We start from the raw sequence: 25,444 nt of genomic DNA on the forward strand, positions 1-25,444 counted from the left end.
ATTAGAAAAAATAAAATAGAAAAGATTTGGAAAATAGGCACAACTCTACATGCAAGTTTCATTTGGGGGTAATCTGTGTATTCGTTTATTACATAAGCGAGCCCATGGTCTTGGCAGAGTTTCAAGGATCAATAGATAAAATATTAGAACAAAGCAGAGCTATGGACCTCAGAGAGCTATGGTCTAGTGGTGGAGAGAAATATCCATCAGAAAAGGGGCCCGATTGCCAACAAAACAATCATGGGACTTGTCAGCTCTGATCGTGGAGACAGCAGCCCGGAGTTAATCATCCTCTTTCTATTCTCTGGATCTTTCCAGCCTTAGGGGAAACTGAAGAAATGCAGAGAAGAGAGATGGGAGAGAAAATGAGTAAGGAGAGAAAGAAATGCCACGGTGCTGTTATTTAAAACAAAGGAAGCAGCTCTGGGGAGAAAGAGGACAGGAAGGTGCCTGGATGGCCCATAGTCACTCATGGGGAACAGTATTAGCTACTCTGTCTGCTGAGCTCACTGAGGCCCTGGTGGATGGTCAGACCTGGGCTTGAAAGTAAGACACACCCAGTCCTCAATGCGATGCTATAATAACCGTGTGCCTTATACACACGCGACTTCCAAGCTTCAGCTTCTTCGTCTCGCAAGGTAATTTAGACTTAGGTTAGAGCAGGCAATCAATGCTTTAAAAACAAAGAAAACAATTTAAAAAAAAACACTTAATAGCACAACTGACACAGAATGGGTACTCAGAACATGCATAGAAGTCCTCTGTCACAGAAGCTATGGCAGAGAAGAAATGAGATGATGTTTACAAATAAGTTTGAGTCTAATAACTGTTTAACAGCCTTAAGTCAAAACAACCGAAATGTGTAGGTCGCAATCTCAGGCATAAGAAAATCAGAGACAGATTACTGTGGCATTTCCAGGCAGGGACTGATGCTTCTCTCTGGGAAGGGTCCTAAAACTACCTCGGTCATGCATCACGTGACGTGCCCTGATGTCTGGTTAGGAAGGAGACCTGGGCTGATGGTCTGAATCAGAGTGCCGCACCTCAGTCCTTCAGTGTTAGGGTAATGCGATTAATTGATCAACTGAGAATTACCAAAAAATATTTTGGGTAATTTTTGCAAATTTTTAACTTGCTTATCTTTTCTGTCTTACAATATTTAATGAATTGAATATATATGTGTATATATATACATATTAAATGACATTAGAGTTCTTATTCTGAGACTTAGCTTTTAAAAATGTTTCATTACTGTAAGGAAAGATGAAGAAGTTATGGGTTACGGGGCATTTAACAGCCTTTAATAGACTCTAAATTATACAGTATTTTTCCTTTCTTTCGTCTTTGCTCAGTCACATAATTTCCACATCTACTCTTTCTCTCAGACATGAGGCTCAGTTGTCTAGAAACCTTATCTTCTCAACATTTAACTGTCGTAAGCCAGGTAGCACACTAACTAGTTCTCTCTTCGGTGCACAAGAAGTGTTGAAATTTAAAGAAGAAAAAATATGTGCCTCCGTAATGTTAGAAAATAATTTCTTTGTATTCTCTTTAGCAACAGGCGCTCCAGCTGTCCAGTGAGAGCTGCTTCCCTTACTCCCATCAGGGTGCTGATGTGAAGTGTGGCCTTTCTCACTCTGCATTTGTGTTTCCCAGATACTGTGACTTCAGCCAGGTTTATACTCAAGTGGACAGAAGTAGACAGTTTCCTTTTCTTCAGTAGTTTTGAGTTTATGGACAGTTCCACTTTAATGCCAAATGCCTGGTTAAGGCGTTTTGAAAGCCGTGGTATCAAGTGGTTTTAACATCATTTCATGTGGAAAGCAATACAAGGATTGACCCTTACAATTCAAGGTTTCTATTAGATGAACAAACAAATTCTTAACATATCTGATAAGCTAAATTTTAAATTCTTATTCATGTCTTCTTTAGAATTTCCTAAGCCAGTGGTTTAAAACAACTAGCCTTAAGTCATAGAGAATATGTTTTCTGGAGATTTCAAACGCATCCTAATTCTAAATGACCTAAGGTAACTGTCTCTGGCAAACGTTTGCATATAATTTGTTACACTGTTTAACCTTCATTGTGAAAATGTAAATAAGCAGAAAAGTGAAAGTCCACTTCATCTTCATTATTTAAAAACATACACACACATTTTATTTGCCAGTGACTGCAGATAGAGACTCAGTAAAGAAATTTCTAATGTTAAGAAAACTGCAATTTAAAATATGTAGAAAAACGATTGTTTGTAAGTAAATAAATTTAAGATTTCACTTGCCCCATAGTGACCCTGTAGGTATCAGGGAATGTCCAATAAACCTAGACATTAATAACGTGTTTTGGGGCTTCCCTGGTGGCACAGTGGTTAAGAATCCACCTGCCAATGCAGGGGACACAGGTTCGAGCCCTGGTCCGGGGAGATCCCACATGCCGCGGAGCAACTAAGCCTTTGCGCCACAACTACTAGTCCTGCACTCTAGAGCCCGAGAGCCACAACTACTGAGCCCACATGCCACAACTACTGAAGTTCACGTGCCTAGAGCCCGTGCTCCACAACAAGAGAAGCCACCACAATGAGAAGCCTGAACACCACAACAAGAGTAGCCCTTGCTCGCTGCAACTAGAGAAAGCCTGCGTGCAGCAACAAAGACCCAATGCAGCCAAAAATAAATAAATTATTTTTTTAAAAAAGAATGTGTTTTGTAAAATTGTGTCAACCCCCATAAAAGTGTGGCCACAGATAATATAATTCATCCAATGTTGCAGTTGTGGTTTATTGTTAAACCTGTTATTTTCCTTCCTCCTTTCACCTCCCAATCCATCCCAAACATGCCCTGACCTAAATGATGAATGAAGTTTAGGAAAGAACAGAAATTGTTTTAAATTTTAATGTTTGGGGGAGAGGCAAATATTTTTATATTTTAATAGAAGCAATTTCATGAAAGTTAATTATTCATATGAGTAAAGAGCCTGGTAATGTGACCACCAACCGAAAGAGCAAATCCCAAATCCCATCACTGGAGGCAGTTCCTACAAGAGGATTTGACATCCTCATGTTGCCTGTTGTTATCTACAGAGAGTTGAGGGCCACCAGCCCCCCGGGAGGGGGAGTTTGCTCAAGTACTAAGACTCATCTCTAACCTGCAGCCATGTGGGATCCTATAAGTGGGACACTGTGGCTTTGGGATCTTTTGCTTTTAAGCCTGAGGACAAAGGAAAAGGGAGCCGACATTGATCAGCCCAATGATTTGAGTCCCAGTCCCCTTAAAACCACAGTTACATTGTATTTATGGAAGTACTTAGCTTCCCGAATGTGGATCTATGCCAGATCATGGAAAAAGAAAGAAAATTCCCAAATCGTTTTCATAAATCAGGTGAAACATTGATCTGAAAAGTTCACAAAAATTGTACTGAAAAAAGCTCACATTGATTTCGCTTATGAATATTTTTGGAAAAGAATCTTAAATAAAATGTAAGCAAGCAGAATCCATCAGTGCACCAGACGTGATTATAAAACAAAAACAAAACACAGAATATACTTGGTCCTTCTATTCCAGAAAGCCCTCTCTAATAATAGTTGACGTAATTTAAATAATTTGGTAGATGTTTAATGATAAATTTTTAATGTAACTAATTATCTGCAATTTAAGGAATAATACTTAGCATCCTTTACTGAGAATGTGGGTATATTGACAATTTTTTAATACAATACCTCTGTAGGCTAATAAAATGGGGCAAGAGTGTTACATGAAAGAAATCCCACATGTAGAGCTTTATCCATCATTCTCTACAGCCCTGTTCCTCCATTTTCCTATTTTAATGTCAAATTTTAAAAATCCACATCCTATGATAAGCCTCATTATGAAAATCAGCCCCTCCCCCGTGCCAATCCCAATTCAGTTTTTTCTGGCGTTTCCCTATTTCTAAATCATATTTTCATACTACTATTACTTGGCTCATCAATTATAGATATTAGCCTCGACTTCCTATTATGAAATATTAGAATTTCACTCCTGCAAAGCCCCACTTGCTAGCATCCTTCTTTTTGTCATTCTTTCGATATTGTTAAATATCTATTTTTCTTTAAATCAACATGCATTGCTTATATTTTACCACTATAGGCGTTGCTTACAACTGAGCCAAATATTGTGCTACATACTTGTTTGTCATCGTTGAGTAACTACTATTTTTCCTACTTCCACTGCCCTGCTGATGGCCTGTCTTCCTTTGCAAGAGAAGTTAATAAATTCGCCCAGACCAGCATCAAGTCCACCCCAGTTGGTTCTTCTTCTCCTGACCATTGGACTCTCTGTGCTCTTAGAAGGCCAACTCTTAAAAGCGTGCACTAAATCATCCTCAAAATATTGCTGTTCAGAAAAATTATTCCCAGATTTGAGATATGGTGTGAAATGATTGCATGAACCTTTAATATCAAGCTGGAGCAGTTTGCAGACACCTACCTCAGGGTCACCCCACTGTCTGTGGACACGTAACTTTGTCAAAACTTCACAGTCCTCTAAAGTTAAAATTAACTTGTAGAAAACTAATTACGGAACTCATTAGGAGCAGAAACTTTTTTAAAAAGTCATCCTTTTTCCTCCTTTTCTTCTTACTAGATCATTCCCATCAGTATATAAGCACATGAAAAATAAATAAACAAGTATACAAACCCCTCCTGATCTCACTTCACTGCCATCATTCCACTTCTCTGCTCCTCTCTTCAGAAAATCTCCTCAAAAGGAGGAGTATATATATATATACTTACTGTCTTCCCACTTGCTCTTGAGCCTACTCAGATGAGCCTTCCCCCCAAGGTGATGAAATCCTGTAGACATTTCTTATCTTCCTTTTACAACTACACTTGGCAGTTGGTCACTTGCTCTTATGGAAACCACTTCATTTGGTTTCAAACACCACACAAGCCTCATTTTTCCTGGACCTCACTGGCTGCTGCTTTCATTTCCTTTACTGATTACTTCTTGTCTCTCCACCTGCTAAATATCTGGGCAATGTGGAGCTCAGTCCCTGGGCCTATCGTCTGCCTACACTTACCCCCTCCTAAAGCAACAGGATGTGTGGATTTAAGTGTTATGTACCTGCCAACGACACCATGTTGCATTTAGCCTGGACACCTCTCCTGGACCACTAACCTGTATATTGGACTGTCTATATCTCTACTTGGACATATGTCCAATAAACACTTAGCATGACCATGCCCAAAACAAAACTCCTGATTTTACACCACATCCATGGCCCCAGCTCAGGGCCCAAAATGCCTCCTTGAACAAAATTTTCCATATTCATAAACGGGAACTCCATCCTTCCTGTTGCTCAGGCCAAAACCCTTGAATTCTCCTTTAACTCATTCTTTATCCAATATCCAAGCCAAGTGCAAGACCTACCAGGTGTGCCATCAGGATGTGCCCAGAGCCAGCCTCATCTCACCACACTCCGTGCTCCCTCCCACCTGTACCCAAGACACACACAGTCCTGCCTACACTTCACAAATAATCCTCCTTACCTGTCACACTGCATGTGCCTTTGTCCCCTAGATTCCATTCTCAGAACAGCACCAGTGTGATCTTGTTGGCCTATAAGTCTGCTCAAAGCCATGAAAAATGCTTGCTTTCTCCATCAGCATAGAAGCCAAGCCCTTCAATGACTGAATGCTGAGTCCCACCTGCCCATCTATTACCCTCCTGACCTCCTTTCCACCTCATCCCTACACACTTCCCCTTTGGTCCTTCTTTCCCAGCCTCTGGCTTCCTTGCTGTTCCTCATAACACCAGCCACATCCTTGCCCTCACCCCCACCTTTGTTTCAATGCTGCATCTCCAGCATTGAGAACAGGGCCCTGGGCAGAAGCTTGATCAATATCTGCTGAAGGGAAGAACTAAAATATGAACAAATGTCCTTACTTTTCTAAGCATCGATCTCTAATTCTCTTCAAACTCTTCAATATAAATGCAAAACACCTCTTAATAAGGTCAAACACATTAGACAATTTATCTATTTCATATTTTCCCTCCCAGGAGGAAATGAAGATAAAAACAGATGTAAAAACTCCCCAGTTTACCCAGAAATCCCTTTCCTTTATCACTATTTTGACTTCAAAAGATGCTATTATTTTATAGAGAAGAAAAAAATGAGTGATGGCAGATATAAACAGTGCTCTGAAAGGTTTTCTTCCAGTTTGTATAGTTCTGTCAGAGTAAATTCACGGTTTGGGCACCTCAAATGAATCGTAGCTTACTTTTAGCCTTCAATCATCCTATATATCATATTGGGAACAAACAATTCCTGGAAATAAGGAGAAGAATATTTTCTCCCTTTTTATATCACATTCCAGTTTTTAGGGAGTTTTTTTGTTTGTTTGCTTGTTTTGCTCATTACATTTAGAAAATATGTTATATCCTTTACAAGGCTTTTAATTAGTTACACAATCCTGGTAATTTAATCACACTATCTGGGCCGCAATTTTATATCCATACAATGAAAAGATTTGAACTATGCTAGTCTAAATCTGCTTCTGTGTATCATTCAATTTCCACAACAACCCAGCAAGTTAACACAACTGATTTTTTTGGTACCTATTTAAACAATAACTATCTGAGCTTGAATATTAAAGGTCACAAGGCCATGGAAAAAGCTATATTTAGAATCCAGTCTTCTAGGAAACCAATTTTACTGAAAAACAAAAATAAACAAACAAATCAACAATGACAACAAACATGGGAAGAGCATCTTTTTCACATTTAAATATTTGGATTATTTCTTTCCAATAAGCAGACCTACTATGTTCAAAAGTAGGAAATATTATTAATATAAAATGATGAAAAGATGAATTAGAGCAATATACAAGCATCAAGTATATGAACTCTCAACCACAGGACTGATACATTACCAATTGATTCAGACCGACTAAAACTCAGGTATGGAAAGCACTTGGAGAAAACAAGCAGGGCTTATCATTTAAAGGATACAGAAGTCAGCAGAGTCGGCAGGGACAGCAGGTAGAATAATTAGTATTTACTAGAACAGAGGTTCAAGCTTCTAGACCCCAAAATCACCACCCGAAATCACACAGTTATGCATACTGACAACGTCTGAGTAAGCAAATAACACATTGCATCTTAAGGAAGAGCAACTTTCTCCCTTCAAATCCATATATGATGTAAAATATATATCAAGTCTGAGGCCATTAGTTCTTCACGTAGGCATGTAGTATCGGTATGTGTCAGGGAGCAAGTTACCAAGGCCAGTTGTAAGTCACTGATGAACAATCATACAACAGGAGAATTGCACCAGATGCAAAAACAGTGCACAGAGTTGCTACCACAAGAGCAGATAAGAACTGAATTTTTCTCACTCCCAGGCTGATGCAGTGTTGTCCAAGCAAAGCTCTGAGCTTGGAATTGCACAACTGGAATTAGTTGTTTTACAGAACTCTCTGTAAATCATGCTGGTTGGTTCTGGCCCAGCTATAGGGCCTGTCGTATTAGAGTTCTCTGCTGGCAGGAAACATGAAGAAACTTGACTAACAAGGAAAAATGGAATGCTTTGGAAGTACTTGGTGTACCTTAAATAAATGAGAACAAGTCAAAACTGACTTCAGAAAGGAAGGGGGCAGCCCTAAAACTGTTTGACCCAAGGGATTTGAGCACTTATGTCTACACAAAAATCTGCACACAAATATTTATAGCAATTTTATTCATAATTTCCTGAAGTTAGAAGCAACCAAGATGTCCTTCAGTAGGTAATGGATAAATAAATTGTGGTCTATCCAGACAATGGATTATTATTCAGTGTTAAAAAGAAATGAGCCATCAAGCCATGAAAAGACATGGAGGAAATCTAACTACATACTGTTAAGTGAAAGAAGCCAATCTGAAAAGGCTACATCCTGCATGGTTCCAACTCTATGACATTCTGGAAAAGGCAAAACTATGGAGACAGGAAAAAGACTGGTGGCTGCCAAGGGCTGAAGTAGGGAAAGATGAATACGCAGAGCACAGAAGATTTTTAGGACAATGAAAATACGCTTTAAAATATTGATACCATAATGGTGACTATATATCATTATACATTTGTCCAACCCATAGACTGTACAACACCAAGAGTGAGCCGTCAGGTAAACTATGGACTTTGGGTGATGATGACGTGTCCATGTAGGTTCATCAGTTGTAACAAATGTACTATCTGGCGGGGGATGTTGGTAATGGGGAGGCTCTGTTGGGCGGGGGGTAGGGGTAAGTGGGAAATCTCTGCACCTTCCTCTTAATTTTTACTGTAAACCTAAAACTGCTTTACAAAAAACAAGTCTTTTTTAAATAAACATAAATATAAATGCTAAGGACAGAATAATTTTAAAGAGCAAACACAGATTCTTCTTGGGTAAACCAGTTTATAAAGGATTGAAGTCATTCAACCAGGACACAAAAGGGGCAAACAATGTGTCTTTATAAATATAGAATGGGATGTGTGTATACCTATTTATTAAATCTCTGTTGTGTGCACACATTATGGTAGGTTCTGAGTTTCTAATGCGCTTGAACCTGTGCTCGTAATACTGAATGCTTCAGGGCTTCAGATATATGACCCGGGTAAAACAGGGCTTACAGAGAAAGGGAGAAAAAAACCCAACGGGCATGTATATTTACAATAAACTTCAGGGTAGATACCACCTTTCAGTTATTCAATGAGATATCTTTGTCTCGGTGGGAAATTCTATTTTTTACACTGTTATCATTTCACTGACAATAATCCTGTTGAGATCAATGAACTAACAGCACAGGAAATTATAGACAGGAACTTTGGATTATAAGTTCACCACATGACAAAAATGAATTTGCTTTCATTTTTTGTATAGTCTATTTCTAGACATTTTTACCAATTTTTGCTGAAATGGTTATGAGAGTAGAATTGGTAATGCAGTGAAACTCAAATTTATCTAAAGTTTATGTGCTTTGCTGTTAGTATCATTTAAATTTCTGAGATCAAATTTGGCTCAATATTATTTTTTACAAGCCACAAAAAGTAGGTGCTTCACATGCTCTGAAAAACTAATACTCAAAATGTGACCCCATTTTTTGTCCAACCACATGTAATCTGTTTGACTCTACTAAAGTGAAGAATGATATAATCTGGCCAGACCAGTGTTGGGGTAATGAAAGTAATTATATAATATTAAGGATGTGCTATTTAGGATAACAAACAGATTATAGGTATAGAACGTGCATCTCAGTTGGTAACAGAGCCCCAATGGACCTTGACAAAACTGGCAAGATAAGTCCTCATTAAAGCAAGATAAATTATTTAGCTAATACAAATAAGTTAAATTTAAGTAGAACTCCACATAAACCCACACACATCACATTAAACTTTTAGCATTGATTTATGTGTTCTAATTTTAGTAAACATTGGCAGAATTAGAAAGGAGAGCCTACCATATGGGAAAACCTAGTTAAGCCTTGGATGTTCAGGAGTCAATAACATACAATCCTGCTTTCAAAGAGTTGGATAAAGCAAATTAGTACACAAGCTGTCATAATTATTAAGTCAATCTGAAAACTAATTTTATGAGGGGCAACTAAACAAAATTTTGCCCAGGTGAAGACAATGAAGGCTTACAGGGCTATAACATCTAACAGGGACCACTAGGGCATAAGTCCCACAAGAACGGGAAACATCTCTGTGCTTTTCACCAATATCATCCAAGTACCTTACTTTGAATGCAGCACATAATAAGTATTAATTTAATATACAAATATATAGAATTAACAGGACCTAGTCATAGATTGGATGTGGGTGTTGAGTGACTGGAAAGATGTACTGGGAGGAATTAAGAATGATACAAGCTTTCCAACCTAAGTGTCCATCAACAGATGAATGAATAAAGAAAATGTGGCACATATATACAATGGAATATTACTCAGCCATAAAAAAAACGAAATTGAGCTATTTGTAGTGAGGTGGATGGACCTAGAGTCTGTCATACAGAGTGAAGTCAGTCAGAAAGAGAAAAACAAATACCATATACTAACACATATATATATGGAATCTAAAAAAAAAAAAAAAATGGTTCTGAAGAACCTAGGGGCAAGACAGGAATAAAGATGCAGACATAGAGAATGGACTTGATACAGGGAGGGGGAAGGGTAAGCTGGGACAAAGTGAGAGAGTAGCGTAGACATATATGCACTACTAAATGTAAAATAGATAGCTAGTGGGAAGCAGCTGCATAACCCAAGAAGATCAGCTGGGTACTTTGTGACCAACTAGAGGGGTGGGATAGGGAGGGTGGGAGGGAGACACAAGAGGGAAGGGATATGGTGATATATGTATACATACAGCTGATTCACTTTGTTATACAGCAGAAACTAACACACCATTGTAAAGCAACTATACTCCAATAAAGTTGTTAAAAAATAAAAAAAGAATGATACAGGCTTCCCACCCTAAGCAAGAATTCTCCCCACACCTTCAGGGACTATTAACTTTGAACTTGAACACCATGAGTGCTCACTACTTGCCAAGGCTTCCTAATTCATTGTTGGGCTAGAACAGATATGTTTCTTAAACTTTTTGATCCATCCTCTTTAATCTTTATCATTCTTCTTAAACCAGTCTCCTATAGAAACACACACAAAGATATCCACTAACCTGCACCCTCTTCTCCATTACACTATTAAATATTTTGAACACTTATTAGTCCCTATCAGCAGTTTTCTCTTCCTAATATAACATAGCCATTTTCTTTACCCATACTGTATCTTTCTAAATCTCTTGCCATTAGTCTTTTTTTTTTCTTAATTTGAAGGCACCACATTCTATTAGTCATCTAAGTTTAAAGCCTTATGGATTCTTAAAATTTCTGTTCTCAGCATTGACATAAATTATTCTCCAAATTATCTTAATTATGTCTACACACTCATCCTGTAGAACAGTGCTTGAGATTTCATATAAGTTCGCTCTGTTCTCACAAGTTTATGTTTTCTTGCCAGGTTACTATACCCATGCATTCTCTTTCTTGAATATTCTTCATTAATAGCTGACATAGGCTGTGCCCACCACTTCTATTAAGTGCACACAGTTGAATTATGGATACACAGGGAGAGATTATGAGAACCTTACTACTCTGGCATCATAGGGGGGTTTCTCTACTTGGTGACATTAGCCAAACCTTAATTTGAATATGCTAGGATGCTTTATATTTGTGGGAACAGAGATTAAGAATAGAGGAATAACATTTCCAAATTACCTCCTATGATGAGATACTAAAATGACATCCTTGTTCAACACTTAAAGATTTTTCTTTTAATATTTTAAGGATGCATAATCTGGGGTGTGACAGAAGGAGCAATGCACCCTGGGTCCCTTTGCTGGGTGAGAGAACCAGTAGGGCTAGTTCACCTTGACGTGATGCACCTCAGTCAAGTGGCTAGTCTAGTGAACAAGCCCACAGAGCAAAGAGAATTCAGTGCTATTTGATAAAGAATGGCTTTGTGAGCGCTTTTCTCTCCAAACAGCAGGATTACAGAAAATAACAGGCTGTGGTGTGTTTCTTTCCTAGAGGCACCAGAAATAGTTCTTTTGTCATCAGTCTTCCTGGAGCTAAAAAGTGAGTCCATAGAAATTAGAAGCAACTCAAAGCTTGTCTGGATTCTCCTGGCAGGGATGCTGTTGAGGGCAAATGAACTGTCTCTGCTGCTGATCATAAGCTACGTGCAAGATGGGGGAAGGAGGAATTTAGAATAACCCATTTCTTAGCAAAGACAAAAAGGGAAGAGCAAAGAAAAAGAAGAAATTGGAATAAAAGATAAAAGGCAACACTGGCTCTGCCCCCTCTTTCTTCCATCCTAAACACAAAGAGTGTCGCATTCCCCTCCAGGTTTGGTTTGCTTCCCACTTGCCCACATGTCAGAGGTAGAAGGAAAACAATTTAAACAATGTCCTCCAGCAGGCCGATCAATAGAATTAGCTAATTTTAAATGTTAATGCATTCCATTCCTGGCAACGGAAAGACATTCCAATGCTTCAATTTTTTTTTTTTATCCTCATCTTAGATGAACCAAAAGATGGAAAACCTGTCTAACATGGAAGGTATCCTCTGTATAGACTTAAAAATGAAAATAAGATATAAAAAGAAAAATTTGCTTATGAAGAAAACTCAATCTCGCTGGCTTTCAGTGCCAGCATTTTTTCCAGCAAACATATAAGGTTGTTGTCTCAGAGAATAAGAAGGGTGTGACCAGATGACACCAGCAGGAAGAAAAGCTCTAGATTTTTTATTCTGACACTGCATTTCTTATTTTCAGACATTCCTACACATTTTCATGCATTTCCTTTAAACGTCTCATAATTAAGGATTAAAGAGCCAAGGCCTCGCATGTGTGTTGGCTTCTTACTTCTCAGGAACCCAGACGGGTGGAAGTACCACCATCCAGCATCTCCCCAGCTGTACCCCCGTCTGCTATAGGAAGAGAGAAGCATGGGTTTTTCATGGTTTTACCCAGAAAGGAAGCACACACGCCCCACTTATATTTTATTGTCAGGACAAAACATATCGTATTAAAATTACTACTAGAGACAATATTAATGCTACCCTTGATCACTCCACATGGTTGAGGCTCCCTCAGTGAATGGTGGCCACATTCCAAGAGCAAGAATCCTGAGAGACAGAAAGAGATAGAGAGAGAGAGAGAGAGAGAGAGAGAGAGAGAGAGATGACTGTCCTCTAGGAGCTAGTTTCAGAAATCACTCAGTATCATCTCAATCTCATTCTTTTCATCCCTAAGACCATATTCAAGAAGAAAGGAATTAGATTCCATCTCTTGATGGAAAGATGATCAGAGTTGGCCGACATGTTTTTAATGCAGCACAGCAGAGGTGAAGAGTTGCTTGAAAGTGAGAACACTATCTCGCACTTAAATGTCATCACATGGACACCTCATGGTATTTTGGTTCACCCAAGGTTGATTCCTGGAATTTCTTAAGCAGTAGAATCATGACCATTTAAGACTTGGTATGATGAATATTTTCCATCCATTTTCAAACATTCCAGTTCTGATATATCTCAGTCAAAAGAACTGACCCAGGCAGCTGTTCTGAAAGCAAGGCTGTGAGTGGACAGATGGTGGTAGGGGTTCTGGGTGGGGGTGAGTGACAGTGGGCATCCTGCCTCCTATCTGAGCCCCAAGAAGGACAGTCAGCCAGAAATCAGGCCCACGGAAGATCTGGAACCACTCAATGATCATTTAAAATTTATAAAGAATTTTCCAAATTTGGATCCCGTACAACAAATCTGATGGAGGTACTGCATGTATTTCAAATACAGAAATTCAGAACTACAGATACCTATCCCTACCATGAATGCTTGGCCAAACTTTAAAAAAAAACCAAAAACAGACACAAACTGAATCTTTATTGGGAAGAAAAATCCCATAATTGTTCATTGATCTATAAACACAGAGCACTTCTCTGTACCCCTTCATTGGTATCTATGACTCAGGGAAATTATGCCACAACTATGTTAATTTAAAATTTCCCTACTACACGTCCAGCAATTTAAGCCATGTAAATATATATATAAAATATCTTCCACTGAATATTGCTAGCAATTTTTGTTATGTTAAATGAAAAATGTAAAGTAGTTGGATATTTTATCACAATGACCACAATTTTGCTTATGACAGCTAATAATAATTTTGAAACATTTGATGTCTGGAGAAAGACATGTAGAAGTAACATAAAAGTAATACTAGAAATTAGGATGTAGATCAGAAATTATTATCGGAGGTTTGAGCACCTAATATAAAAATTATCATGATTTATCCGTCCTGGAAGGTAAATTTAGTAGGTGTTTTAGGTAACATACCATAGTTTTGATTCAAATTTCAGTGAATGTATACAACTGCCCAGGGTTGCCAAACACAATGAAACTGTCAAAATGGAACAAAATGAAAACGTTAAAAAAATACATGTGATTCCAAAATGATGACATTAATATTCGTATTCATTAAACAGTTTCAAACTAAAGTGTGGGCCCTGGTACAACAGACTTTCTTCCCAGATTTCATAATCGAATATACACAACTTATTTTTACTTCTGGAAGTCTCTTGCTTTAAATGGAAATGCACGTGTGTTCTTGTGCCATTGTTTTAAGGAATGGGATTTCCCTGATCTTTATTTACTTTGGAAACATCAGCAGGAATACAAATGGGTATTTAGGAGTGGAGATACTAGTTCATATGAGTCATGGTTTACAGGTTAGCCATCCATAGTTTTAACTGTATTATCTACATCCTTAGCGTTGAAGACAACAACAAAATTCAATTGATTTTGTGCTACTGTGTACACATATTCACTCATTCAAGGTATACTTACTGAGCACCACTGGATGCCAAACCAGCAGTGTACAGTCCAGCAATGGAGACAAACAAATTGATCACTATATTCCTGTAGGAAATACTGATGCATACTGATAATACTATAATACTGATACATATAATACCATATGCTGGTGGTTGATAGAGGAGGCATGGTTTGTGGATCAGGGAAGATTTCAGAGAACATAATGTCTAAACTTAAAATGTTGACGACCAGACTGGAAAGGTACAGCTTACTCAAGGACTATCAGAGGACCACTGCAGTCCAGAATATTGCACCAAGTTTATGAAATATTCTAAGCCACTTGTACTCACTTCAACAATCCATCAAGTTCCCCATCATTTATGAGCGTGGTTCATGGCCCCCCAAACAATTACAAAACATCAAAGATCACCGATCACAGATGATCATAGCAAACATGATAATAATGAAAACTTTTGAAATATGGCTGGAATTACCGAAATGTGACACAGAGCCCCACAAAGGGAGCAGATGCTCTTGGAAAAAATGGTGCTGATAGACTTGCTGGATGCAGGGTTGCCTCCAACCTTCAATTTGTAAAAAATGCAATATCTGCAAAACAAAATAAAAGGTCTGCCTGTATTGTTCTTCATGCAGAAAATGCATACATTCTTTTTTTTGTAAGTTTTATTGAAGTATAGTTGATTTAATACAATGTTGTGTTAATTTCTGCTGTACAGCAAAGTGATTCAGTTATACATACATATATATATATTCTTTTTCATATTCTTTCCATTATGGTTTATCACAAGATATTGAATATAGTTCCCTGTGCTTTACTGTAGAACCTTGTTGTTTATCCATTCTATATATAATAGTTAGAAAATGCATGGATTGTGAAATGAAAGAGCCATGTGGGACTCATAAATTTCTTTGCCAAATAATTTTAGCCCTTAGAAAGTATTTGCTTTACTTAAATGCACAACACAGTTTCTATCTTCTATCTCATCAGACCATTTTCTTCCCACCCCCAGCCCGGACCTTTTTTTTTATTCTTTTACTTCCAGAGTAAGACTGACTGATAGAATTCTTAGGTTCCTACTCAAGCTGTCTTTTGAGTGTAACCACCATCTTTGAGTCATTTGAGTGGAACACAAATGAATAAGCAGCCCTGGGATTGAGTGACATTTAATAAAAAATACTGTTTGTTTAACCTGATTGCGATGTTGTCTGAATCATAAAAATACTGAGCTTCATGGTGGCTGCCAGGCGCTATTATCTGGTACTTGATTTTAAGTGACATCTGTGGGATTATTATGGATATTGATGTTTTCTTTTTCTTTCTTATATTAATACCACAAAAAGTAAAAAGGATTCAGACTGTTGACATCAATGAGTATTCTAGGAATGAAATATTAAATGATTTTAGGAGAAATGTGGCTTTTATGCTAGGAAGCATGACACATTATAGACCTCTCTATCACTGTAATCAGTCCCCTGACATGAAAATGATAAGGCTGCACATGCAATGTCTATTTCCATCTCAGGCATAATGCTTTAGGTGAAAACAGAAGGCAGAAGGTTCATCAGTGGAAAGAAAGTGCATTCTGGAAAGATGTTTGTTTTAATATTTGAATTTGCTTTGCAAGGCTATGCACCCCTTGGCTAATCTAGAGGGTGTTTTGGCAAGTCTGTCACCTGAAGTGTGTGACTAACCCCGATTCTGACTCAATAGATAGAGGAAGATCAACCTGTTCACAAAATATTCATTTCATGGGTGAGAAGCTCTCTGGATCACCATTCTCTTCTACTTTCTAACGTTCTGAATATACTGCACAATTCAAGAGCTCCATTTCAGCTTATGTTTTCATTTTATTTTCCATTTTTTTCCCTCTGATTTCCCAGGACCTCTGTGGTTCCTTGATTAAAACTGGAGTGATTGCTCCTCAGTATTTACTCAAAGGGATTGAAAACATGTTAATTCAAAAACCTGCACATGAAGGTTTATAGCAGCTTTATTCATCATTTCCAAAACTTGGAAACAACCAAGATGTCCTTCAGTAGGTGAGTGGATAAACTGTGGCACATCCAGACAATGGAATATTATTCACTGATAAAAAGAAATGAACTATCAAGCCATGAAAGACAGGGAGGAACCTTAAATGCCTATTGCTAAGTGAAAGAAGCCAATCTGAAAAGGCTACAGACTGTATGATTCTAACTCTGTGACATTCAGGAAAAGGCAAAACTACAGAGACAGTGAAAAGATCAGTGGTTGCCAGGGGTTGAGGGGGAAGGAAGGATGAATATCCTATCCAAAGAGGATTTTTAGGGCAGTGAAACTACTATTTCTGTGAACCTAAAACAACTCAAAAAATAACATCTTTCAAAAGAAATCCAGAGTAACTGGGAAAACTGAGTGTAACTTCTTATGTGATGTGAACATAGGCATTCTTTTAGGATTGAGAATGTAATGCAGTGCTTTGGGGTGTTCCAGTAAACATAGCTTCCCCCATTATCAATATAACTCACCAGAATAGTTTCTTTTCACCGAGGATGAACCTACATTGACACATCATTATCACCCAAAGTCCCTTGTTTACCTTAGCGTTCACTCTTGGTGTTGTACATTCTGTGGGTTTGTCTACCATTAAAGTATCATAGGATCTTTCCCATTATATGTTGTTATAAGATATTGAATATACTTCCCTGTGCTATACAATAGGTCCTTTTTGTTTATCTATTTTATATATAGTGATGTGTATATGTTAAGGTCAGTCCCAAACTCCTAATTTATCCCTCCTCCCTCTTCCCTTTTGGTAACCATAAGTTTGTTTTCTGTGTCTGTGAGTTTATTTCTGTTTTGTATATAAGCTCATTTGTAGCATTTTTTTTTTTAGATTCCACATATTAGTGATATCATATGATACTTGTCTTTCTCTCTCTGACTTACTTCACTTAGTCTGATAATCTCTAGGTCCATTCATGTTGCTGCAAATGGCATTATTTCACTATTTTGATGGCTGAGTAATATTCCATTGTATATATGTGTCACATCTTCTTTATCCATTCATCTGTTGATGGACTTATGTTGCTTCCATATCTTGGCTGCTATAAATAGTGCTGCTATGAATGTTGCAGTGCATGTGTCTTTTCAAATTAGTGTTTTTGGGTTTTGTTTTTTTGTTTTGTTTTGTTTTGTTTTGATACATGTCCAGGAGTGGGATTGCTGGATCATGTGGTAGCTCTATTTTTAGTTTTTAAGGAACCTCCATACTGTTCTCCATAGTCAGCCAGCTTTCACTACTTTATATGCCCAGAATCTATCCTCCTAACTTCTGTTGTCTAGTCTTCTGTTTCCATAATGATGCAGATTGGGAAACAAAATAATCTGCGGGGCATCACAGACTGAGGGTCTCTCATACCAGTAAAATAAGAAGCTCTGAGCTCGGTCTTTGTGATACAAAGGAGGCTGAATACTCCCTATATAGTGGAGGTTGCCGGGAAGAAATAAAAGTATTGCTCTCATCAGTTTTTATTTACTAATTTCCTTTTAGGAACTATGTAAAACTGTGGACCTAAAATTGAAGGTGAAGGGTACTTCATTAATAAAAAGTAAATAAAGAAAACAAGAAAGAAAGTTGCAGCTAGATAACTGAGAAATAACAGTGTTTCATTAACACCACTAGAAATTCTGTGGCTATGATGGTAGCTCATAGACACAATGGCATTGTAAAATCATACAAGACTCCTTTTAGCCACCAATTTGCTTCACAACCAATAATTAAAAGATGAGGAAATTCCATCTGTCGTCACTGTGTGATGCCTCAGGCCCCACCCTGAGGTTTTAGGCTCTGCACAACACTGAGGCGGCCACAGGATCCAGGATCCAGGGTCTGAACCTTCTACATGAATTTTAAGGTATTAAAGGACTTACCTACACTTTAATTGCAAGGACTTATTTTAAATTTAAATGGAATCTTAGAGCCATTGATAACATCATCTTTTTGCCCACTCTACTCAATGGATGCCTGGAAGAGCACAAGAAGTGTTCAAAGAGGAAGTAAGGGGCAGAGTCTTATGAATGATCTATGCAAAAGCTTTGGAATTACAGTGATAGCTTTTCAATCCTACCAAATTTGCTCCAGAAGGAGTATGAAACCAAAACTATAGACAATTGGGAGATATCAAAAGCTATTAAGTGGAAATGAGATCAGATCTGTATTTTTGGAAGACAGTGCCATCCTTAGGTGACTGGATTTTTTTTTTTTTCTTTTTTTCTTCTGCACTCAGCAGTGTGCACCTTCTTCCCTAACTACCTTCCTTATAGTCTCTAAATTTGACCACCTTGCTTAACTCCCAAGCTGGGACATTAATTTCATCTGGCCCCTTCATTCTGGCTCATATTTTTGTCCTGGAAATTATCTTTCTTCAGATCTTAATACTCCAGGAACTCTCCACTCTTCTCTGAGATTAGCTTTCACTCCAACACAAATGTATAATTAGAAAGCAACTTTATTTCTATTTAGATCGCTCCTGCCTCAACTGAAGATACCTAATATTTCAGGCACATCAGGCTATTTAGCACAAACAGCCATTTTCTTTTGTATAAATTTATTTCCTTTATTTCAGTTTTTTTGCTCTTAAAATATATTGCTCTGAGAAAATGTAAACAAAATTATACTAAATCCACTTCTCTCCATTGGCACATACATTTTAACTTAAATGAATAACACCAGACCCTCTTAGTGGCTCTGTTTAAATTGTTGGCAAGATCAAAACTACTTCAATAAACAATTTCAGGAAATACAAAAATCTAAGGATAATATAGTTTATAATTATCGAAAACTATACTCACCTATTCTGCCAATGGACATTCAGTTGATTTCCATTTTTTTCACTATTTTAACCCTTCTGCATCACTTTATTGACAGATAAAATTTACCTTCTGTGAATAGCTCTTCTTATCCTTCAACTTTTTTTCCATTTTTTGGTCTTTTTCTTAGAGATGTAGGAGAGCTTTAAATAGTTTGATTGCTAATATTTTATAGATTATTTGCACAGTCAATCTATTTATTCTTCCCATCTGTGGCTTGTTTGTTATTTTGGAACATTTGATCAAATATCTAATATATTAATTTTTGTTTATTGATAGATAAATTGATTGTATTCATGATTTTTTTCCTTAAATATTTGGTTTAAGTAATTCTTTTCTCCCTTGTGGACATAGATAGACAGCTTTACTTTTCTTCTACAGTTTTAACATTTTGCTTTTTACTTGTAGTTCCAAATAAAAGGTTTTTTTAGTACCATTTACTTTTCCACATGGATATCTGATTTCCAGTAACATTTATTGAATGAGAAGCAATTCTTTTTTTTTAATCCATTTTATACACATCAGCGTATACATGCCAATCCCAATCTCCCAATTCATCACACCACAACCCACACCCCCCACGACTTTCCCCCCTTGGTGTCCATATGTTTTTTCTCAACTTCTGTGTCTCAATTTCTGCTCTGCAAACCTGTCCATCTGTAGCATTTTCTAGGTTCACATATATGCGTTAATATACGATATTTGTTTTTCTCTTTCTGACTTAGTTCACTCTGTATGACAGTCTCTAGATGCATCCACGTCTCTACAAATGACCAAATTTCGTTGCTTTTTATGGCTGAGTAATATTCCATTGTATATATGTACCACATCTTCTTTATCCATTCATCTGTCGATGGTCATTTAGGTTGCTTCCAAGACCTGGCTATTGTAAATAGTGCTGCAATGAACATTGGGGTGCATGTGTCCTTTTGAATTATGGTTTTCCCTGGGTATATGCACAGTAGTGAGATTGCTGGGTCATATGGTAATTCTATTCTTAGTTCTTTAAGGAACCTCCATACCGTTCTCCATAGTAGCTGTACCAAGTTACATTCCCCCCAAAGTGCAAGACGGTTCCCTTTTCTCCACACCCTCTCCAGCATTTGTTGTTTGTAGATTTTCTGATGACGCCCATTCTAATTGGTGTGAGGTGATACCTCATTGTAGCTTTGATTTGCATTTCTCTAATAATTAGTGATGTTGAGCAGCTTTTCATGTGCTTCATGGCCATCTGTATGTCTTCTTTGGAGAAATGTCTATTTAGGTCTTCTGCCCATTTTTGGATTGGGTTGTTTGTTTTTTTAATATTCAGCTGCATAAGCTGTTTATATATTTTGGAGTTTCATCCTTTGTCCAATGATTCATTTGCAAATATTTCTCCCATTCTGAGGGTTATCTTTTCGTCGTGTTTATGGTTTCCTTTGCTGTGCAAAAGCTTTTAAGTTTCCCATTTGTTTATTTTTGTTTAGATCCCATTAGGTCCCATTTGTTTATTTTTGTTTTTATTTCCATTTCTCTAGGAGGTGGATCAAAAAATATCTTGCTGTGATTTATGTCAAACAGTGTTCTTCCTATGTTTTCCTCTAAGAGTTTCATAGTCCCCAGTCTTATATTTAGGTCTCTAATCCATTTTGAGTTTATTTTTGTGTATGGTGTTAGGGAGTGTTTTAATTTCATTCTTTTACATATAGCTGTCCACTTTTCCCAGCACCACTTATTGAAGAGACTGTATTTTCTCCATTGTATATCCTTGCCTCCTTTGTCATACATTAGTTGTCCATATGTGCGTGGGTTTATCTCTGGGCTTTCTATCCTGTTCCATTGATCTATATTTCTGTTTTTGTGCCAGTACCATATTTTCTTGATTACTGTAGCTTTGTAATATAGTCTGAAGCCAGGGAGTCTGATTCCTCCAGCTCCATTTTTTTCCCTCAAGATGGCTGTGGCTATTTGGGGTCTTTTGTGTCTCCATACAAATTTTAAGATATTTTGTTCGAGTTCTGTAAAAAATGCCATTGGTAATTTGATAGGGATTGCATTGAATCTGTAGATTGCTTTGGGTAGTATAGTCATTTTCAAAATATTGATTCTTCCAATCCAAGAACATTGTCTATCTCTCCATCTGTTGGTATCATCTTCAATGTCTTTCATCACTGTCTTATCGTTTTCTGCATAGAGGTCTTTTGTCTCCTTAGGTAGGTTTATTCCTAGGTATTTTATTCTTTTTGTTGCAACGGTAAATGGGAGTGTTTCCTTAATTTCTCTTTCAGATTTTTCATCATTCGTGTATAGGAATGCAAGAGATTTCTGTGCATTAATTTTGTATCCTGCAACTTTACGAAATTCATTGATTAGCTCTAGTAGTTTTCTGGTGGCAACTTTAGTATTCTGTATGTATAGTATCATGTCATCTGAGAACAGTGACAGTTTTACTTCTTCTTTTCCAATTTGTATTCCTTTTATTTCTTTTTCTTCCCTGATTGCCATGGCTAGGACTTCCAAAACTATCTAGAATAATAGTGGTGAGAGTGGACATCCTTGTCTTGTTCCTGATCTTAGAGGAAATGCTTTCAGTTTTTCACCATTGAGAATGATGTTTGCTGTGGGTTTGTCATATATGGCCTTTATTATTTTGAGGTAGGTTCCCTCTTTGCCCACTTTCTGGAGAGTTTTTATCATAAATGGGTGTTGAATTTTGTCAAAAGCTTTTTCTACATCTGTTGAGATAATTATATGCTTTTTATTCTTAACTTTGTTAATACGGTTTATCACATTGATTGATTTGCATATATTGAAGAATCCTTGCATCTCTGGGATAAATCCCACTCGATCATGGTGTATGATCCTTTTAATGTGTTGTTGGATTCTGTTTGCTAGTATGCTGTTGAGGATTTTTGCATCTATATTCGTCAGTGATATTATTCTGTAATTTTCTTTTTTGTAGTATCTTTGTCTGGTTTTGGTATCAGGGTGATGGTGGCCTCATAGAATGAGTTTGGGAGTGTTCTTTCCTCTGCAATTTTTTGCAAGACTTCGAGAGGATGCGTGTTAGCTCTTCTATAAATGTTTGATAGAATACACCTGTGAAGTCATCTGGTCCTGAACTTTTGTTTGTTGGAAGATTTTTCATCACAGTTTCAATTTCATTACTTGTGAATGTTCATATTTTCTGTTCATATTTTCTATTTCTTCCTGGTTCAGTCTTGGAAGGCTATACCTTTCTAAGAGTTTGTCCATTTCTTCCAGGTGGTCCATTTTATTGGCATAGAGTTTCTTGTAGTGGTCTCTTAGGATGCTTTGAATTTCTGCGGTGTCTGTTGTAACTTCTCCTCTTTCATTTCTAATTTTATTGATTTGAGTCCTCACCCTCTTTTTCTTGATGAGTCTGGCTAATGGTTTATCAATTTTGTTTATCCTCTCAAAGAACCAGCTTTGGGCTTCCCTGGTGGCACAGTGGTTGAGAGTCCGCCTACCGATGCAGGGGACACAGGTTCGTGCCCCGGTCTGGGAAGATCTCACATGCCGCAGAGCAGCTGGGCCTGTGAGCCATGGCCACTGAGCCTGCGCGTCCAGAGCCTGTGCTCCACAACGGGAGAGACCACAACAGTGAGAGGCCCGTGTACCGCACAAAAAAAAAAAAAAAAAAGAACCAGCTTTTAGTTTTATTGATCTTTCCTATTGTTTTCTTTGTTTCTATTTCATTTACTTCTGCTCTAATCGTTATGATTTCTTTCCTCTACTAACTTTGGTTTTTGTTTTTCTTCTTTCTCTAGTTCGTTTAGGTGTAGCATTAGATTGTTTATTTGAGATTTTTCTTGTTTCTTGACCTAGGCTTTTATAGCTCTAAACTTCCCTCTTAGAACTGCTTTTCCTGCATCCCATATGTTTTGGATTGTCGTGTTTTCATTGTCATTTTTCTCTGGGTATTTTTTGATTTCCTCTTTGATTTCTTCAGTTATCTCTTGGTTATTTAGTAACGTATTGTTTAGCCTCCATATGTTTGTGTTTTTTATGTTTTTTCCCCTGTAATTGATTTCTAATCTCATAGTGTTGTGGTCAGCAAAGATGCTTGATATGATTTCATTTTTCTTAAATTTACTGAGGCTTGATTTGTGACCCAAGATGTGATCTATCCTGGAGAATGTTCCATGCTCACTTGAAAAGAAAGTGTAATCTGCTGTTTTGGGGTGGAATGTCCTATAAATATCAATTAAATCTATCTGGTCTATTGTGTCATTTAAAGCTTGTGTTTCCTTATTAATTTTCTGTTTGGATGATCTCTCCATTGGTGTAATTGAGGTGTTAAAGTCCTCCACTATTATTATGTTACTGTCGATTTCCTCTTTTAGAGCTATTAGCAGTTGCCTTATATACTGAGGTGCTCCTATGTTGGGTGCATATATATTCATAACTGTTATATCTTCTTCTTGGATTGATCCCTTGATCATTGTGTAGTGTCCTTCCTTGTCTCTTGTAACATTCTTTATTTTAAAGTCTATTTTATCTGATATGAGTATTGCTACTCCAGCTTTCTTTTGATTTCCATTTGCATGGATTATCTTTTTACATCTCCTCACTTTCAGTCTCTATGTGTCCCTAGGTCTGAAGTGCGTCTCCTGTAGACAGCATATATATGGATCTTGTTTTTGTATCCATTCAGCAAGGCTGTGTCTTTTGGTTGGAGCATTTAATCCATTCACGTTTAAGGTAATTATTGATATGTATGTCCCTATGACCATTTTCTAAATTGTTTTGGGTTTGTTTTTGTAGGTCCTTTTCTTCTCTTGTGTTTCCCACTTAGAGAAGTTCTTTTAGCATTTGTTGTAGAGCAGTTTGGTGGTGCTGAATTCTCTTAGCTTTTGCTTGTCTGTAAAGCTTTTGATTTCTCCATTGCATCTGAATGAGATCCATGCTGGGTAGAGTAATCTTGGTTGTAGGTTCTTCCCTTTCATCACTTTAAGTATTTCATGACACTTCCTTCTGGCTTGTAGAGTTTCTGCTGAGAAATCAGCTGTTAACCTTATGGGAGTTCCCTTGTATGCTATTTGTCATTTTTCCCTTGGGGCTTTCAATAATTTTTCTTTGTCTTTAATTTTTGTGAATCTGATTACTATTTGTCTCAGCGTGTTTCTCCTTGGGTTTATCCTGCCTGGGACTCTCCACACTTCCTTGACTTGGGTGGCTATTTCCTTTCCCATGTTAGGGAAATTTTTGACTATAATCTCTTCAAATATTTTCTCGGGTCTTCCTCTCTCTTTTCTCCTTCTGGGACCCCTATCATGCAAATATTTTTGCGTTTAATGTTGTCCCAGACGTCTCTTAGGCTGTCTTCATTTCTTTTCATTCTTTTTTCTTTATTCTGTTCTGCAGCAGTGAATTCCACCATTCTGTCTTCCAGGTCACTTATCCATTCTTCTGCCTCAGTTATTCTGCTATTGATTCCTTCCAGTGTATTTTTCATTTCAGTTATTGTATTGTTCATCTCTGTTTGTTCTTTAATTCTTCTAGATCTTTGTTAAACATTTCTTGCATTTTCTCAATATTTGCCTCCATTCTTTTTCCGAGGTCCTGGATCATCTTCACTATCATTATTCTGAATTCTTTTTCTGGAAGATTGCTTATCTCCATTTCATTTAGTTGTTTTTCTGGGGTTTTATCTTGTTCCTTCATCTGGTACATAGCCCTCTGCCTTTTCATCTTGTCTATCTTTCTGTGAATGTGGTTTTTGTTCCACATGCTGCAGGATTGTAGTTCTTGATTCTGCTGTCTGCCGTCCGGTGGATGAGCCTATCTAAGAGGCTTGTCGAGAAGCTAATCTTTTTTAATCCACAAGAGTACCTAACAAATTCTCTGGCAGAACCTGATGTTAACTGAATTAAGTTGATTTTGATTAAATTAATTGGCCCGATGGTTATGGGGAGGACTTACAAGCCATTAATGGGCCCCAGGAGTACAAGACAGGTACTTTGAACTATAACCCTGGAACTAACTGCATTCCCAGCCTCACTCCAGGCCTGCAAATTCTCTAGGGTTTGTATGCTTGACTCAGTAATGCTCAAAATAAGGTTTTTCTTAGTACATAAAAGTTACGGAGAAAAACATCACTTTGTTGCCAAGAGTGGCATTTCAGGCAGAGGCCAGAAAGTTGGCAGAGTCTGCCTTGTGTAACATTTGTCCACGAATCAGATTATAGTAGGACCTCACAAAATATTTATTAA

This window comes from Stenella coeruleoalba (genome assembly GCF_951394435.1).
Source record: "Stenella coeruleoalba genome assembly, chromosome: 2".
In the NCBI taxonomy this organism is placed as follows: Eukaryota; Metazoa; Chordata; class Mammalia; order Artiodactyla; family Delphinidae; genus Stenella; species Stenella coeruleoalba.